This window comes from Lineus longissimus, chromosome 4 (assembly GCF_910592395.1).
Source record: "Lineus longissimus chromosome 4, tnLinLong1.2, whole genome shotgun sequence".
NCBI lineage: Eukaryota > Metazoa > Nemertea > Pilidiophora > Heteronemertea > Lineidae > Lineus > Lineus longissimus.
Window position 1 is genome coordinate 14,067,367 of NC_088311.1, and position 16,924 is coordinate 14,084,290.

The 16,924-nt window shown below is 44.1% G+C and overlaps 1 protein-coding gene and 1 long non-coding RNA gene across 5 annotated transcripts in view; one reads left to right on the plus strand and one right to left on the minus strand.

Moving 5' to 3' along the window:
* LOC135485889 (elongator complex protein 3) overlaps positions 1-16,924 on the plus strand; it is a 680,015-nt gene that overhangs the window by 657,723 nt on the left and 5,368 nt on the right. The window lies entirely within an intron of this gene.
* The window catches only part of LOC135485890 (uncharacterized), a 119,946-nt gene that overhangs the window by 53,284 nt on the left and 49,738 nt on the right, over positions 1-16,924 (minus strand). The window lies entirely within an intron of this gene.

Consider the following 16,924-nt stretch of genomic DNA (forward strand, 5'->3'; position numbering starts at 1 on the left):
TGCTGCTTGCTGCTTCTACAAATGTTTTTCTCTCCTCTTGTCTTCCTTCGAGAAACGAAGTTTATCTTCCTTATTCCCACTTGTTCACATGGGAGTTTTTGATTTACCGTCAAGAAACTCTACTTTCGGGGTGTTACGACCTATAATGTATATCATGAGACAAGGACGACGACCGACACGAGGGTGGGTTTTTCGTTTTTTATACGCTAAGCAAAACAAAGCTTGAAGACTATTTGATCATACATCAAGGAATAGTAAATCAGGAAATTACACGGTGCAGGGAGAATTATGCGCGACTAAGCTAGTACTTTAAGAGCAGTTTCTAGATGTTTTTTTACCTATACAGCTAAAGATAGAAGTCAATCACAGAGCGCTTTGCATCAGAGCGTTAACACTAATATGAGAGAGAAAAAAAATACGTTATACCGTACACTTTCACGTTAGTTCGTGCAACAAAGCCCTAAAAATCAAACACTCCTTTTTCCCTCGCACCGTTCATGTAGATTACAGACAATTATATGGCCTAAAGCTCGATTATAATATGCAGGTCTAATACAACAATAGTACAAGAAATTCTGCCAATGATAATAATACCGTAACTGCGCTCCTTTACATTTCTCCATGCAACGAAGCTCTCAAAACACATTATCCTCACACCGCGCAAATAGATTATAAACAATTACACGGTATATAGTTCGAATATCAGGCGTAGGCCTCAATACATATGGACAATTAGTATATAGCGAGAAGTTTGAATAATAATGGATATACATATATATATATGGCCAAAGAGTTCAACTGACTACTTCTATCTTCCTCCTCCTCCCCTTCCGCTCCCTTCCTTATGAGAGTTTTTCCAAAAAATATTTGGTTTCTTGTAAAACGTTTTGAATGTCTATTGCTTTCGTTCTTTTCCAGTCCTCCTTGCGAGCGGAACAAAGGCTTTTTGAAAGTCACCAAAAATGTCCGTACGAAAACGAGCTTCGTTAGGCGTGTTTTGATGTCTGTCCACGAATAAGTAACTGTTTGGTTTTTGCGTCGCTGCCTCGTAGATTCTTATAAACGTTTCCGGTTGACTGGGTAGAATACGACGAGCCAGGTGGTGTCCGGTGGATTGATCTAAAGGGCTTTTGAAGAGCACGAGATAGTGGCAAAACCGAAGCATTGTTACTCGAGTCTTACCGTGATGAAATAGGTTTTGCATGAGTATGATCCAGCTCACTGATGCGTGTTGACACTTCTTTGTTACCAGACGGCTGATTTCTTCACTGTTAGAAACGCTTTGCATGAGATCATCGAAAATCATTAATCCATGCTGACGCTTGCCTGTGCGAGGGTCTTCACAGTGAATATATTCGTCCAAATTGTCGGGTAACCCCGCGACTGTTCTTATTTTTCCCTCCTGTTCCAATGTTGTTACCGTTTTAGAAGGTTCTCCGTAGAACCAGTAGATATAATCGAAAGGTTTATCGATTATCCGTTCTGCGTTTTGTATCAATTGCGTGGTGAAGAAGGTTTTCCCTGCAAGTGGATGTCCGACACACACCATACCAAACTCACGTTTGATCCGTGCGTCGAATACGCTTTCGGAAACGTCAGTGTTCTGCGACATTGCTTCTCCTTGTTGATTGAAAGATGTTGTTGTCCGGCAGGGATCCATTCGTCAAAGCTGTCGAGGTGATGGACAAAATATTCAGTTTTTTTATTCCTGCGTCGCTTTTTTAGAATGTCTACGTGAAAGGCCGATGCATCGGATGGACGTTGGATTCGTTGCATTTCCTCCTCGTAGAACCTGCCATCTAAGAGTTCCCCGTGTTCATCACGCAATTTATACGTCGGCGGCTTGGTACTACGTCGATGAGCCACTACGAACCATTCTGTTGTGTATTGCGGTTTGTAACACTTTCCGAACACCTGCGCAAGTTGACTGACTCGTTGAGTTTCCCCTTTCTGGAATTTGAAGTTTGTCTTGGTCGGAAATTCTTTACCATATAAATGGAGCCAAAGGGCTTTTTCATTGCTCGCGTTAACTTGGTTCGGGGCTAGTTTTGTTATTCTGTGTACGCTATTGTTATAGCTCTCAACGAGGTCCGGGAGGATATCGATGTAACGCCGGGTATTGTTTTTTGTGAACTTTTTGTAAACTTTCAACTTGAGTGTGCGATTCCACCTTTCAACAAGTGCCGCTTTGGTTTCACTGTGCACGGAAAACAGCTTTATGCCGAGGTCTTCTAGTAACTTCAAGACACTTGCATTTCGGAACTCCTTTCCAAGGTCGCTGTGAAGATATTTAGGGTACACCTTCTCCCGCTCGAAGAGCTCTTTGAGAGCTTGGGCCACTTCACGTCCTGTTTTCGTACGGAGTGGCAGAGCCGCAGCGCGACGACTGAACACATCGATTTTTGCTAATAAATATTTTACTCCATTGTTGTATTTTTGTAAATTTTGGACATCGACTAAATCAATCTTCCATTGATGATCGATTCCGGGGACAATTGTTTTACGACGTTGGAATTTTCGTCTTGCTTGTCTATGAAGTGTATAAGTGTCTTGCCCGCTCACCCAATGTACTACGTCTCTTCGTTTAATGGATGGTTCTTGCCGTTTGCTAGCCGTCAACAGGCGATCAATGGACCCAAAGCTCGCCGGATGCCGAGGGTTGTAACAGATTTTCGAAAATATTTGGTTTCGTTTTTCATTTTGCACTTGTCTAAGCTTTGACGCCACGTTCGCGCCTCTCTTCCTCGCCGGAGTCGCTCTCGGAATCTCCCTCTGCGACGCTGTCGTTCTCTTCATCATTGCTTTCTTCTGAGTTGCTGCTCTCGACTTCCGATTCGTCACTGCTGACACTTTCGTTGTCCTCTTCATCTTCACTTTCGCTTATTGTGTGCATGGGAGGTGCTTTCGTCCGTGAGTTAGTTGTAGCAGTAGTAGTAGTAGTGGACGTCAGATAAGGCGATGGGGCTTGACCGGACGTTGGATACAGCGATGGCGCTTGACGAGAATGCAATCGGGAGACAAGCTCTGTTCCCGCCGTTACTTCACTCGAGGACCGACTGGACTCTACAGACGACGATGGAACCGAAGCTTGCTGTTTTTCTGGTGGCACCTCGAATCTGACTTTCTCTCCGGGGGCTTTACTCACATCTTTGAACTGACTCTTTTTATGTTTATGTTTGCATATTTGTATGTTTCCATGGCGTAGAACTATTCGAATGCAGGGAGTATGTTTTCCGCGTTTACGTTTGATGACTTCGCTAGTGGCACCTCCGATTGGAGTATTGTTGTCTTGATGTTTTCTTTTTTTGGCAACTTCTCCTTTCCTCGGTTCTCTTGCGATTTCCGATTTGCTGTGGGTTACAATCTTTGGAGAATCTGGTTTTCTTTCATTAGCAGAGCTTGTCTTCTCGATAGAGAAAAATCCCTGCTCGACCGTGTTGGGAATCTGCTTTTTTGCGCTGATCTTCGAAGACGGATTGGGAAGTTGATCTGCTGGATGCGATTCGTTCAACACAGGTAGCTGCTGTTTCTTTCTTGCTCGGGCCTCTCGTTCAGCCTCCAGTCTGTGGAAACAATTATCGCAACGTACTTGATCAAAATTATAGAATTTTGGACTGTTGTAAGGTTTGTGGCATCGCCGGCACTCTCGAAAGCAGGCTTTGGCGCATCCGTCGCAATAGGCCTTTCCGGGCAAAAGAGTCAGGAGTCTATTGCACCAATTGCACTTTTTCTTGAATTGATCGAAGTCGGTTCGGGAATCGAAACCTGTTGTAGACGTATATCCCGGGTTCTGCTGTTCCTGCGTTTTTCCTGTTTTCCCCATGACTAGGAAAGCAACGAATGGAGTCTAAATATCAGCGGTAAGTCTCTTACTAAGAGGTGCCAGAATAGCGTTACCACATGCGTTTTTGTTTGTTCTCAACCGTCTTTACTAGAGACTCGAGAAAACTGAGCAAATGTGTCGCATTTGGATTGTCAGTTCTAATCACACTGCTTCTATCCCCGCAGAAGTACTGTCTGCCCTCAACATCGGTCAACCAATCGCGATGAAGACGATATTGCTCGGCCAAGGTGTCTCAATAAGTCTTATTAATTAGGCTCTCGTATGTTCGGGCCCGGGCTTGGATTCTATCTAGACACACCTCTGAGTCAATATCGATGTAGTAAATGCCGTTGTAACCTTCAGGGAGACCGAATTTAAATAGCGTGCGACGAGCAAACTGCAAGGTCTCGGCTCGCAAATAGTCTCTCCCGAAATTTCCGATAGAACCTTACTGAGTTGCACATTCGACGAAAGGAAGAGGTCCGAGCAGACGTCTGTCTGTGACTACAACATGGTATCTCTTCGAGTCGTCAGAAATGGAACTATTCTCCAAAAGTTTAAATCCTTTCCTGACGACAGAGTTTATGCTACGGATAATATGTATCTGGGCTAGGGCAACGTTCTCTTTTGGATTAGCATAGGCCAGCACGAGGGGATTGAGTTGACCAAAGATCGAAAATTTGTCTAGTCCTTCTTGGATATAAGAAAACGAAAATAGAGGATTCGGATGTTGTTTGTAGAGCTGATCAAGACTCGACAGCAAGGTTGTTTTTCCCGCCCCAATTTGGCCTTCAACTGCTACTAACAGTACTTTCTTGGCGAGCGACATCCTCCGTTTCTGATGGAATGGAACAATTGCAACAAAACCATCTGCAGTAGACGTTTCGAAAGCGACCTTTTGCCGATGGTCCACAATCGGGCGCGTCTAGAGGAACCGCCTCGGGTTGTTCTGGACCCGAAGACGCAGTTGTTTCTGTCACAGCTGGCGCTTCTTTTGGACATTGTTTTCAGCAGATAATGTAATTGGAAATTGTCACCTTCAAAAGAATGTACTAAATTGGGATTTGTAACGTTCGAAAATGTTCGATGAGTCTAGGCTTGTTTCTAGCCATTCACAAGACAGTATTTTTCTGAGTCTGAGGGGAGGAGCCGAGGATCCCGTTTGACAGTTGAATATTCTACCATGGATCCATTTCACTTGGCTTAACATTTTTTTTCACTTTCTTCTTCGACGATTTTGATGAAACGGGGGTTTTCTTGCGTTTCGTGTTTTTCTTCTTCTCCCGTTTAGTACGACTCTCCGTCCACGAGCCATCCTCGACGTCTGTCTCATCGCTTTCCTCATGCGGAACCTCATCTGTGCTAATCGAGTCTTCTTTTTCTTCTGACTTCTGCTCTGCTAGGAACACCTCTCGAGCGGCGGACTTCAATTCGTCTTCAAGCGACAGCAGTTTTCCCATCTCCTCCGCGCTAATACTTAATGATTTTTTGTTCCTGTGGAAGTGGAACCACGATTCCTGTTTCCACCTGCTGACATTAAGTGTCAAGCGTGCAGAAACCTCTATGGCGACCAATTCTCTTGGTTGTTTAGACGAGGCCATCATCTCCTTTGACAGAGTTGTTAAGACAACCTACGAGTTCGATTCACATGACTGTTTTTTTAGTTTTAGGTCTCGTTTATCAACGGTTGATCTTTTGGCAGGAACATTATCAATTAACCTCGATAATTCTCTCTTTCTTCTGACTTCGAAGTCTACCATTTCTTCATACATGTAAACATATGAAATACAGTGCCTTAACCTTTGCAAGCCGTATCAAAACTAGACGAAGGTGAGGGAGATGGTGGCCGACGTGAGCATCGAAAATCGCCATAGGCATAAGTCTGAATACCATCGTCGCAAACCCAGCGTTTTAGATCCAAGCAAGAAAGTCCCTTCTTCTCAGAAGATATGGTGAACAAATCGTGTTTGATGGAGCGAATTGTCTTGTATTGGCAGCGTTGTGGTTTACTCGGTTCAAACAGTGCATCGCAGTAATCTTCAAAACATAACTTTTGCAGTGCTGTTTTTGGGATACCCTTGGCTTTGGCCTCTCTGCCATCAGATAGAAATTTGAAGCAGTACATTTTCGCTCGAACCCCGACGAACGCGACGATAGTTTCTCCTGGATATTCAATTTTGAACGTACCCTTGATTTTCTTATTCGTTGTGCTGTACAATTTGTGTGTTTCTGGGAAATTTGAAAATGTCAAAATACTGCGGCGCAAGCGTCGTGAAAACAACTTTTGGCTCAACATTCTTCACCAGGTACACAAGACTATCGGTGTCCGTCATCAACAGTTGGCAGTTTTCTGGACCTCCAAGAGCTGGTAAAACGAAATTGTAGTGAAATTTATACATGTGCAATTTGCTGAGTTCTAAGACTGTAAAACCGGCGACAAGCGGACTGTTTAGTTCTACGGCAGCTGGGTTAGACTGCACACCAACAAGTTTTCTGTCGTAGAATGTGACAGACTTGAAATTCGGTTGACTTGTTAACCTTTTGAAGGTTTTCTCATCACTGACTAATTTCATGTTGACGTATTTACTTATGTCTATTAGCAGACATCCAAATATGCTATTTAAGATTAGCTTCCAGAAGCTGCTCTCAAATTCAGAGACGGATTTCGAACGTTTGTGCGTTATGAAGTTTACAAAATCTCGCATCCAGCACTTTTGTTCAAAGGCCAACACACGTCTTACGCGAAGCAATCGCATTCCGCATTTGAGGTAGTATTTCAAATTCTGGTAATGCACCACATAGTCTCGTTTCTCAATCAGATCCGGTACAAGTTTTTCAGGTCCGGTTTTGAAAAAAGACGGATCGTTCAGCTTGAGTCCGAGTTCGTAGGTGTAATCCGACCACTGAGCAGGAGGGATGGCCGTTTTGTGTGGAGCCAAAGGGTACATTGTGTGCGATTCGTGGAGCTCTGGCGGGTAACTCAAGTCTACGCTAAGGATATAGCCAATCTTAGCATCGTCGGGAACCTCGCTTATCTTTAGTTGCTTAATTTCCTGTCTGGTCAACCACCGATAACTCTTTTCAGGTAGCTGTTTACTTAAGGCATGACCGTACAAAATCGTACAATCGAGCGGCACGATTTCTTGTCGGGGTAGTTCTGGGTTGTAGTTCGGGCCCATTTCTGGAAGATTTGCCTCTGCGTGTCGTAGCATGACAGAAGCGACCCCACCTCTAATTCCTCGTTTTATCCAGTGCACCATCTCTAGATCGGTCAGTATTTCCAACTGCACCTTTGTGTATTACAACATGGCATGGTATGCAAAGTGAGGCAGAGTTAGAAACTTGCCAGTGTCCATTTGGAAATATTGCATTGACAAATTGCGAAATTGTTCGAAGCAACTTGCCAACAATAAGACATCGGTAATCAGATACACCAGTAGATAGTCTTTCAGTGTCTGACATGACATTGCCCGCCACACATGTTTTGCATGTTCATAATCAGCCATTGTAATGTCGATCTGATGAAGCAAATCGTAAAACTGATCTCTTGGCGGAAGCGCGTCGAGTTTAAGTTTCTCGATCTCATCCAGGAAATCATAGCAGAAAACACCTTTTCTAGTCATGAGCTGATATCGTTCCTCGTTTCTCTGAACATACTCCCATAAGAGGGGGAACGCGATTGAATTGCGATCCTTTTCACTGCTTCTGGTGCTTTTATCACTCTTCACAGAGTCTGCAATCGATGCCAGGGAGGCTTTCATGAACTCAAACGAGTCTTGAATGATTAATTCTCCATCAAACACAGCTAAATAATGCTCAGTGTTTCGCGGTAAAATCCGTGGAGGTGGTTTCAAACGTTTTTTATTCCGTCGCGCCATGGCCTTTATTAGAAGGTGCTGATCAAATCGTACGCCTCCATGAGCGAAACACGGTACTGATGCTGTTGTTTTCTCACTACCATAAGTCAAGTTACAGCGATTGCACAAAGCGAAGCGGAATTTTCCAGAAAGATGACAATGATCTTTGTATGGAGAGTTTAGCTCGGTAAAAGCCTGTCCGCACATTTCACAGGATGTTTGTCGATGAAATCGAAACCAGTCTTCGCGAGTCATTTTCAAAGGCTGGTTTTCAGTAGCGTTTATGATCTGAATCTCTTGTCGTTGAGTGTCAAGCCAATCGAGGAAGCGTTCGACGCAATCTCGACCGACCCAATGATATGGTGACGAGTTATACGTTCTATTGGGGTTACATATTCTGATCGCTGCCACAGCAATAGGCACGTGTCTACGTCGATTATTGTCTTCTGGGCAGGGGATTTGCATTGTTTCAAAGTCGTAATAGATGGCAAATCGGCTCATGGACATTTTTTCAAACTGAGAAAAACGGACAGTTGTTGGAGCACTCGGTGTTTTGTAAAGCTGCACTTTTTGGGAGCAGCAGCTAATCCAATGTTCGGTCCGTCGTTCTTCTGTCGTGAATCTGCAGAAACACGACCGACAAACAAGTTTCTTTCCCTGAGAAACGTTATCACCTAAAATACGACTTAAACTTTTTATTAGAAAGTAGTGTTTTCGATACAGCAATAGGTCAATGCAGCGTTCTTCCGTTGGGCGACTGGTCAAATTCTTGCTTAGATAGTAAATTCGAAGGGGCGGGTGATCCCTTTTTTGTTTTGTTTCGCTGACTCCAAACACGCTCAGGACTAGAGAGGGATTGTTTCGTTCAAAGATTGCCATTTGACTCAAAGGTGTAGAAAAACTTAAACCCGAAAAGTTGAGCGAGGTTTTCGTGTACCAACTCTCAACTTTATATCGAGGAGGTGGTTGTGTCCACCTTCCCCGATTTTCAAAGAGTAGTAAACAGTCACGGAAACACACATCGTCTTTGGCTTTCGGGGGAGAGACACAAGCGCGTTTTCCACTCAAAGATCGGGGTAGTACGCTGTGTCGCCTTATAAACGGATCCAGTGCACCTCCTCGAAAAGGTGTGAAAGCCGATAGATAGAGGCGTAAGCTCTGAACACACACAAAGCTCCAGCCGGACCCTTCGTGGTGGAATGTATCAACTTTCCCAGAAATTTCCTCTAGCTGTTCTTGAATATCGTCCCCGATCTTGTCTTGTCCTGGGGATATACTGCGATTTTTAGTGTTGAACCACGGTTCTGCACTATGCTCTATGAATTCCCTAGCCGTGTTATCTTCGGATCCCTCCGGGTGAGCAACCGGTACCAATTTACTGAATAAAACCTGAAGTTCAACATGATACTTCAAAGCTTCATTGTTTTTTGCAGCAGTGGCTAGCGTCTTTCTAAGCTGCCGGACTATTAACGGACGCGCTACTTTATTTAAAAATAACTGTACATCGTTACTTAATCGTACCGGAGGTCCGTAAACATATTTTTGCGCCGTGCGACCTTGTGGTCCAAAAATGTTTTTGAGACGAAACATGATCTTCGTGAACGTAAATCACAACACTAAACCGGTATATTGCTTTCTTGGATTCTAATCAGTGATAACACGACAGACGTTTTCTCAGATCAATTAGTTTAACTGATTGTCGATTGTCGCCTTCGAAAATGCAAGGTACAAATAACCTTCCCCCAGGCAAAATTCACTTCTTCACCGGATTCGTGGCGAATGTCAATGTCTATCTCATTAAAGAATGTACCATTTAATGGTAAGTATCGAGGACGAACGAAAGCGTGTGAGAGATGTTTTGCGCGATCCCGTGGATTGACAGGAATACTCCTTAGTAAAGGCGTATACACATTGCCGACAGGCGTAGATTTTACAATGGAAGAGTATATGAACAAATTGTACGCATTGTAATCGAGATTTGGTTTGCGAGACGCTTTAATAAGGTAACGTTTTGCGTCTTTCAGTCGTGGCGATCAAGGCGCTACTCGAAGGTCCAGAAGCTCGTTCATCGGTTTCAGTGTGCTGGTGAGAAGCTCAATCCTCTTGCATGTCCTCCGAGGTGATTTCACTCGGCATAGAAGTAGGTCTATCTATGTGTGGAGTCGTCTGTGGCTCGGACGAGCTCGCCGTGTCCGTGGAAGCCCGCCGAGAAGCTTCAATATCTTTTTCCTTCTCTTCGATCGAGTCTTAGAAGCTCCCTCAAAATCCTCTTCTTCAAATTCAGAATTACCCGACGCTGTTTGTTCTCGTCGACATTTCTTCACAGACTCTTCATCTTGCTGCTTACCCTGGACGATCAACTTGTCCTCGGAAAACGATCCCTTTGTTTTAGACTTTGTGCCGTCATTGAAAAAGTACTTAGTTTTATCAAATCCTAGAACTTCGGCCACATCAGAAGATAGCTCAATCGCTTCGCCTTCGAATAGGTGGATTTGAGCAAACCACGTCGATGACAAATGAAATTTTCCCGCCCATATTTTATTTGGTAAATGATCAAGTCGTGGTCGTCGGAGATCGAGTCCTTCGATGAGGTCTTCTGCACTGCCATAGTCCAATAGTTCTTTCCCTGCCGGAAGACATGCTTTCTTTACAACTGCGGGAATCAAGGGTTGTCGGATATCTGCTACAGCCAACTCATATGAACAGCGAGATCCTCTGAAATATGTTGACCATGAGTGTGGAAATGTTATTTCTACGAGAGCTACTTCAACTTCGCCGGGTATTAAACTCACGTCTATAGGTTGCGGCAATCGAATCACAAATTTATTCGCTTTATTGGCAGGAAATCCTGCGGGTACGGGTGTATTCGAGGGGCAGACTACGAATTCGACATCGGTCACATTATGCTGGTCCACTCGAGAGGTCATAATTCTAGATGCTCAGCTTTGAGGTGTTCATTATACTAGTTGTAATCACATGGGGCTTTTGCATCAGACCTTTTAGCCGTTTGGAGAAAGAAATTATGAAACAAACAAAAAACCACGAGATAAAGAAGCACATGCTTTTTATTATTCTTTCAAATCACCCTTCGATCTTACAGCGTTGATGAGCCAGCCGTGGACCAGTTGATAGTATAAGTACGCGGCGCGGGATATTTCTAAATGGACAAGAAAACACTCAAGCTTTTGTAACGAGTCACGACAAACGATTTGGAACAAATTCCGGCGAACGTTGCACCTCAATTATTGTACTTTAGTCGACTGCGGCTCGCTTTGAGTTGGACTATACAGAAATATTTCCTTTATCGCCCGGAAAGTACAAAAATCTAGAATATCCTCCCCGTCGTGTCGGTCCATGCCCCAAGACCGGACGTTATCTCCGAATACTCTTTCTAAAACATTGATACAGGGGCTTTCCGGGTCGCATGCCCGACAGAGATGACCGAACGGACACTTTCATAAGACCTCTGAAATGTTTTTAGGCCTGGCCAGAGTACAAGTACAGACCGACGACGATGCAGCAACCGGTCGGTAATGGAGCCGAGGTGCAGGTCTAATTCTTCGCCATTTTCGAGTATCCATGGCGGGTCCCGCATGGAGATATTTGCTCTCGAGAATGACTGTCTGAATGTCTGGTTCTACTTTGAATTTTTCATTGCAGACTGTAGCGTCCATATCGCCCACAGAAATTAAGTGTGCCTGCTTCGGATAGGCTATAGTGTGTTCGAACACTGACAGGAATAAGATTAGCTTCCTCTTAATCAAAATAAACGTAGTCTTTTTCAGCTGACAATTCTTCTCGGATTTTGGTAAGGATGCCGTGATACTCGCTCTGAACGTGAGGATCCAATTTGGCCCATTGGGCCAAAGCGTACAAGTATAAGTAATAATCATAAGTAGCACCATTAGCCAATGTTAGTTCACAATTGTAAAGGAACAGATCTCGGGCTGTAGTTTTGCGATCAATCAGAAAGATCTTGGCTGCCTTGCCCCCGGCATGATGAGGGGATATGTCCCGATTTGCAGTAAAACCATCGCTGGTTCTTGAATACGCACACTATACTTGTATTAGAATGCTTGGAAGGGGAGAGGAGTCACATAAAAGAAAGTGTATGTCTCAGCTATTCTCCAGCAACGATTCAAACAAGACAATGAATTGAAAGTACACTTTTCTGTCATCTTTCGCAAGCAAAATTACAGTACATTTAATATTAAAAACCAGTCGAACCGAATCCCTTCTCAGCCCTATCGGTTGGCTCTAAATCACGTCTCTGTTCCCAGAGAGGACTAGCATAGGGTAAAATCAGGATTTGGGCAATTCTCATTCCCTTCTTCACATAAAACCTTTTGCGAGACGATCGCATCAAAATTCCGATTGTTCCGCGATAATCCGTGTCAACGACTGCGTGAAGAATTTCCACTCCTTCGAAAAACGCCAGACCGCTCCGACTCATGATCTGAGCATAATATCCTCTCGAAAGTTCCAACGATAAACCGATACAAATCCGGACATACCGTCCATTCTTCTCCAGGATTGAATCGTTTGCAGCATAGACGTCGAAACCGGCCGATCCCTCTGTCCCGCGACTAGGTAAACGTGCGTCTTCGTTTCGTAGCGTAAATTTCACTACTAGATCAGCGCAACAAGATATGATGTCAAGCACTTCTCAAGACAAAATCCTTCGCAGAAAAGACAAAATACTCAACAGAATGCGCTTTGTTTTGTTATGTTTGTACTCTTTCGAAAACTATTGCCACAGGACAGTTTTTAGACCGAGTTCTCTGTTTACATTTAGTAGGGCAATATTGACTCCAATTCCGCACAGGGTACTCCTTGTTCTGCCCATTTTGCTATTTCATGGCCGTGGCAATGAAGCGGAGCACACCAGCAAGCTAGCACACAGTTTTTCAATGTGTAGGCCAGCCGATCCCTGCCCCTAGCAATCATATAAGCGATGTATCGTTGGATGATGCGCTCACGTTCACTAGGGCGTTGGTGCGTGCATCCGAAATTGATTGGCCCAATATTGTGCCGCTCGAAGTTTTAAGACGAGCCGTTTGTCAGCTCGATTCAATTGTTGAAATGCTCGAGATTTACGAACTATTCTTTTCGTTCCGTTCAGAAAATGTCCCAAGTCCGGCCGTCGTAATAACAACAAAATATTTCTGCCGATATAGAAATGTCGGTGGCTCACCAATAGCCAACGCTTGAGATTGCCTACATCTAGAACATGCACGATTCGGACACTTCCATAACCGCTTGCCATAGACATGATAGGTTCGACAGTCAAAGAGCAATGGAATTTTAAAGGTCTAGTTTAGAAAAGAGAATTATCACAACGGAGCTGTCTAAGTTCTCTGACTGTGTTTAATAGGGTAACATCGACTCTAATTCGGGTGTAGATGACGGTCCTTTCGTGCCCACTTGATTAATATACGGCCATGGCATAAGAAACTGGTGCAATTACAAGCGAGGACACAGTTTTCTAACGTACAAGCCAGTCGGTCTCTACCTCTAGAGCCCATGAAGGAGATGAATTTCCTGACGACCCGATGTTGTTCTCGATTCGTAGCTGCTCGCGTTCGATACGGGTTGAGTCAAAATTTGTTGGCCCGGAGCTTGATGATAAGGCGTTTATCATGTCGATTCGGTCATTGAAAGGCCTGTGAACCATAAACTACTCCTTTCGATCCGTACAGAAATGGAGCTAGATCTGCACGACGCAATAAAAACAAGAGATTTCCTCCAATGTAGATATGACGGTGGCTTGCCGTTAACCATCGCTTGAGATCCTCTATATCTCGAATGTGAATCATTCGGATGTGCCCCTCGTCAGCCGTAGACGTGTTAAATTATGCGGTGCAATAAATGACTCCTAAAGAAATTTACAGTGATTTTGATACCACAACTCGAATCTGCTGCGGATACGAATAACCGACCGTAAACTGGACAGGGCCAAGGCGCCATCGCAACACATCCAGACGGGTTCATAGCCGGAGGCGAGCAAATGATTCCGTCCAGAATCAGTCGCGAACGGGTTCTCGGCGTGAAGCGTGTCTTATTCACCGCGGTCAAACGCACCGCACACACACGGAGATATATACGAATAACCGACCGTAAACTCGACAGCGCCAAGGCGCCATCGCAACACGTCCAGACGGGTTCATAGCCGGAGGCGAGCAAATGATTCCGTCCAGAATCAGTCGCGAACGGGTTCTCGGCGTGAAGCGTGTCTTATTCACCGCGGTCAAACGCACCGCACACACACGCAGATATATACGAATAACCGACCGTAAACTCGACAGCGCCAAGGCGGCATTGCAACACGTCCAGACGGGTTCATAGCCGGAGGCGAGCAAATGATTCCGTCCAGAATCAGTCGCGAACGGGTTCTCGGCGTGAAGCATGTCTTATTCACCGCGGTCAAACGCACCGCACACACACGCAGATATACCAATAACCGACCGTAAACTCAACAGCGCCAAGGCGCCATCGCAACACATCCAGACGGGTTCATAGCCGGAGGCGAGCAAATGATCCCGTCCAGTGTTTCTCGGCGTGAAGCGTGTCTTATTCACCGCGGTCAAATAACCGACCGTAAACTCGACAGGGTTAAGGCGCCATCGCAACACATCCAGACGGTTTCATAGCCGGAGGCGAGCAAATGATCCCGTCGATAATCACACGTGAACGGTTTCTCGGCGTGAAGCGTGTCTTATTCACAGCGGTCAAATGCATTGCACACACATGCAGATATACCAATAACCCACCGTAAACTCGACAGCGCCAAGGCGGCATTGCAACACGTCCAGACGGGTTCATAGCCGGAGGCGAGCAAATGATCCCGTCCAGAATCAGTCGCGAACAGTTTCTCGCCGTGAAGTGTGTCTTATTCACAGCGGTCAAACGCACCATGCACACAGATCGAGCTTAGAGTAGCAGGTTACTTTAGTGGTTGGAATCTCTGTTCACGTGCAAATCAACAAAGTTTGATAAGAGGTTCAAATATTTCATTATCACAATCAACAATTTCCAGCAGCAGTTCTGTCTCATCTTGATAGATACTCCGCTTGATGCTATTTATGAGTCAGACGTATTTGTGATCAGTAAAATCAAACAAAAATCCAGCACACAAAACAAAGGTCTTTATTAATTCTTTTTGAGACAAAGAATATAGCATTATCTATAAAGGTACATGTGTCTTCTATTTTGCGCTCAAAATGAAAAACTACATTGTGCATGAACAATTGGAGAAGGAAAGTGAACATCAAGCAAATAAAACAGAAACAGTATGTACATGTATCTTAGGAAGCTTGAAAAATAAGCAAAACGCTTCTGAGACTGGACTAAATCTTGTCCAATAAATTGTAAAGTGTCTCGATCGAAATTTAGCTCGGTTGGTTTGATCTTGCATCGGGAAGAAGAAGATGATCATAAGGTACAGCGAATATATTTTACATTTTACTTCACTAATGAACAACAAGAAGATTGTGAAGATCGAACGCTTGTCTTTTGAACATCAGGATGATTATTACTGATACAAGTCTAACTATACTAGTATATTCATTTGGCTCGTTTCAACTTTTACATACATACCATAATTATGAGTAGGCCTTGTGCACAATGCAAGGCATACTCCAGTTTTGGTGATATACATGTAAATCTGGTTCTGAATAGAAAATAAATATACCTGTAGGGTCGATGGTTGCTCGCGAAGCTAGGGAGTATATTCAATGCGAGTTAAAAATAACTTTGTGTGACAGAAAGTTGTCTGACGATCGGCACCACCATGTTCCAACTTAGGCCTTTGTTAAGATTTCTTAGCATCCGATCAAGCAGTCTTAACAAGATTTGTGAAACTTGAGAATGATTACGACTATTAATGTACTGTGAAGAGGCTGTTTAGTCAGTGTTGGTGCGAGAGTTTCACATATAGACCCAATTCTACTAATGTACGCTGTTCTTTCACATATAGACCCAATTCTACTAATGTACGCCGTTCTATACAGGTACCCTTCAACCAGCGTCTCCACGGTATATTACGCAAACTAGTTCTTTCTACATGATATTTTGATCTGTTTATTGAAACTTCTTGACGATCTGCTTCAATTTCAAATTAGTTCGAGTGTTAAAAAAATGCAAAACTTGGTCGTATTGTCTGACTGCACGTTTTTCACGTCGAAAGCGAACAAGTTTATCGTACTTTTCTATAACACTTACATTTTTTTTGACAGGCCAGGCAAAATCTCTTGTTCTCTAGGGATAACTCGACTCCAATTCGAACGCGACCGGAGACAAGTTATCTAATTGTCAATTCGTACATGTACTTTTGGTTTTGCCCTTCTGGCGTTTGCCTCCAGTTGAGAGGTGCTGGGTAAATTGTCCTCACAACTTGAACGAGAGGAGCCTGGGTTTTTTTCGAGTATTTTTTCTTGCGCTCGGCGCAATTCTTCTTCGGTTTGCGGGAAAATGTATTGAATTTCTGATGGTAAGCCACTCCTAAACAGCTCTTTACCTAAAGATTTGTCGTTTTGTTTGAACTGGCATTTCAGCTCGGCACAGCCAAAGCACTCACCCTTCCCTTCCCCAGAGAACCATCTCTCTGCCTTGACAATGGGTCTATAAAGGTTTACGGAGTCTTTTCTTAGCTTTAGGACCTCCTTTTCGAAAGCGGAGTTATCGGGCTTGATGTATTTCAAGTCTTCTTCCCCGCGTTCAACAAACCGTTCTGCCGTATCGCAGAAACTTGTCACTAACTTGCGAGCATCGGACAAAGATTTGCGGATGTTTTTTCCTACTTCCAGCTCAGCAAGTTGTAACTGCTTTCTGTGCGTCAGGACATCAGGACGTCAGGCCTGAGAAGGCGTTTCGCGTATTCATTGACGCGTGAAAAGACTTGCCGTTGGTTTTTTTTCTCCACACAGACTTCGAGAAACAGATCAAAACCCCAGGTAAAGAAATTTTCGAATAGCTTTCGCTGCCTAGGGTTGTTTTTGAAGGGAGTAGCTAAGTGTCAAAAAATTTAATCAAAAAATGATGCTAAATTTCACTCCGGTAAAGTGAGCGAACTCACTTCCATCCGGCGCTGCAACCGTCGCCAGAAAAGCCCGAGAGATTGAGGATCATCCTCATCATAGACTGCAGCTATGAGCATCGCGCGACATTCAGGGGGTTGACCTCAACATCTGTACACAATTTGTTTTCCTCGGACGCATCCGGATCGATTTGCATTAAACTGTTTTCA